We start from the raw sequence: 2,500 nt of genomic DNA, 5'->3' as shown, positions 1-2,500 counted from the left end.
GTTTCGCATCGACCGAGCGACGGCGCCGCATCAGCGGCGCCTCCTTCGTCGGCCTTTCGGGGCTACGCTAAAGTAGCTACCTGGTTGATCCTGCCAGTAGTCATATGCTTGTCTCAAAGATTAAGCCATGCAAGTCTAAGTACGAGCTCTCGTACAGTGAAACTGCGAATGGCTCATTAAATCAGTTATGGTTCATTTGATCGTACGTTTTACGTGGTTAACTGTGGAAATGCTAGAGCTAATACATGCGTGAAGCGCCGACCTCGCGGGAGGCGTGCTTTTATCAGACCAAAAACCGACCGGGCTTCGGCCCGCAACCTTTGGTGACTCTGGATAACTTTGCGGATCGCACGGTCTCGCACCGGCGACGGATCATTCAAGTGTCTGCCCTATCAACTTTCGTCGGTACGGTACTGGCCTACCGAGGTTCTTACGGGTAACGGAGAATCAGGGTTCGATTCCGGAGAGGGAGCCTGAGAAACGGCTACCACATCCAAGGAAGGCAGCAGGCGCGCAAATTACCCATTCCCGACGCGGGGAGGTAGTGACGAAAAATAACAATACAGGACTCTAAACGAGGCCCTGTAATTGGAATGAGTACACTTTAAAACCTTTAACGAGTATCCATTGGAGGGCAAGTCTGGTGCCAGCAGCCGCGGTAATTCCAGCTCCAAAAGTGTATATTTAAGTTGTTGCGGTTAAAAAGCTCGTAGTTGGATTTTGGGCGCAGGCGGCCGGTCCGTCGCAAGGCGTGTACTGGCCGTCCTGGCCTCACCTCCGGTTCTCCGCCGGTGCCCTTGACTGAGTGTCGGCGGCGGCCGGAACGTTTACTTTGAAAAAATTAGAGTGTTCAAAGCAGGCGATTCGCCTGAATAATGGTGCATGGAATAATGGAATAGGACCTCGGTTCTATTTTGTTGGTTTTCGGAGCGCGAGGTAATGATTAAGAGGGACAGACGGGGGCATTCGTACTGTGCCGTTAGAGGTGAAATTCTTGGATCGGCGCAAGACGAACGACTGCGAAAGCATTTGCCAAGAATGTTTTCTTTAATCAAGAGCGAAAGTCAGAGGTTCGAAGACGATCAGATACCGTCCTAGTTCTGACTATAAACGATGCCAACTAGCGATCGGGGGGCGTTAGTTTTACGACCTCTCCGGCAGCTTGCGGGAAACCAAAGTCTTTGGGTTCCGGGGGAAGTATGGTTGCAAAGCTGAAACTTAAAGGAATTGACGGAAGGGCACCACCAGGAGTGGAGCCTGCGGCTTAATTTGACTCAACACGGGAAATCTCACCCGGCCCGGACACAGTGAGGATTGACAGATTGAGAGCTCTTTCTTGATTCTGTGGGTGGTGGTGCATGGCCGTTCTTAGTTGGTGGAGCGATTTGTCTGGTTAATTCCGATAACGAACGAGACTCTGGCTTGCTAACTAGTTACGCGACCCAATCGGTCGGCGTCTAACTTCTTAGAGGGACTAGTGGCGTTTAGCCACACGAGATTGAGCAATAACAGGTCTGTGATGCCCTTAGATGTTCGGGGCCGCACGCGCGCTACACTGACCGGATCAGCATGTGCTCGCCTTGGCCGACAGGTCTGGGTAACCCGCTGAACCCCGGTCGTGCTAGGGATAGGGAATTGCAATTATTTCCCTTGAACGAGGAATTCCCAGTAAGCGCGAGTCATTAGCTCGCGTTGATTACGTCCCTGCCCTTTGTACACACCGCCCGTCGCTACTACCGATTGAATGGTTTAGTGAGGTCCTCCGATTGGACCTGGCGCGGCCGGCAACGGTCGAGCCGGCGTCCGAGAAGACGATCTAACTTGATCATTTAGAGGAAGTAAAAGTCGTAACAAGGTTTCCGTAGGTGAACCTGCGGAAGGATCATTAACGGTCTCGCAAACGCTTCGGCGAACGCGAAACTCGGACAAGCGAGAGAAAAAGTCTTTGCTACCCGGCGCCCGACCCGCGAGGAGCGGCGCGCCGGCCGGCGATTCGGTCACCCGGTAATGTTTGCGCGTCGAGTGCCGCGGTGCCGCGCGCTCCGGCTTCAAGCGTCGGCCTGGCCGACCGCTCGGCGCGGTCTATTTTGTCACCCTATAGTGCGAGGCACTGTGCGAGCGAAACAATCGTGGATGGCTCTTGGCGGTGGATCACTCGGCTCGTGAGTCGATGAAGGACGCAGCTAGCTGCGTGAATTAGTGTGAATTGCAGGACACATTGAGCATCGACGTTCTGAACGCAAATTGCGGCCTCGGGTCAATCCCGGGGCCGCGCCCGCCTCAGGGTCGCGTTGCAAACGTTCCGCGCGGGGATTTCTCCGCGCGGCTGCTGCGGCGTCGGACGCGCGAGCGCCCGTCCCGCTCAAGACAGCACGGCACGATGCGCGACGATCGCGACCAGAATCCCGCGCGGCGGCGGCGAGTCGACCTCGAAGAGGCCAACGGCTGGCGGCTCAAGGGCGGGAATCGAGGTGCGCGGCGGCGCGCGGCGCCGACGGCG

The 2,500-nt window shown here is 55.8% G+C and overlaps 2 non-coding genes across 2 annotated transcripts; both read left to right on the top strand.

Moving 5' to 3' along the window:
- The first annotated feature begins 77 nt into the window (after positions 1-77).
- LOC146143914 (small subunit ribosomal RNA) lies at positions 78-1,888 on the top strand. Its single transcript, XR_014500458.1, has one exon. It is a non-coding gene; the product is annotated as a small subunit ribosomal RNA (ribosomal RNA).
- A 247-nt stretch (positions 1,889-2,135) lies between these two features.
- Positions 2,136-2,289, top strand: LOC146143913 (5.8S ribosomal RNA). The gene has a single exon (XR_014498788.1). It is a non-coding gene; the product is annotated as a 5.8S ribosomal RNA (ribosomal RNA).
- The last annotated feature ends 211 nt before the right edge of the window (positions 2,290-2,500 follow it).

Source organism: Ascidiella aspersa, chromosome 5 (assembly GCF_963924565.1).
Source record: "Ascidiella aspersa chromosome 5, kaAscAspe10.2, whole genome shotgun sequence".
In the NCBI taxonomy this organism is placed as follows: Eukaryota; Metazoa; Chordata; class Ascidiacea; order Phlebobranchia; family Ascidiidae; genus Ascidiella; species Ascidiella aspersa.
This window is presented reverse-complemented; position numbering and strand designations above follow the sequence as displayed.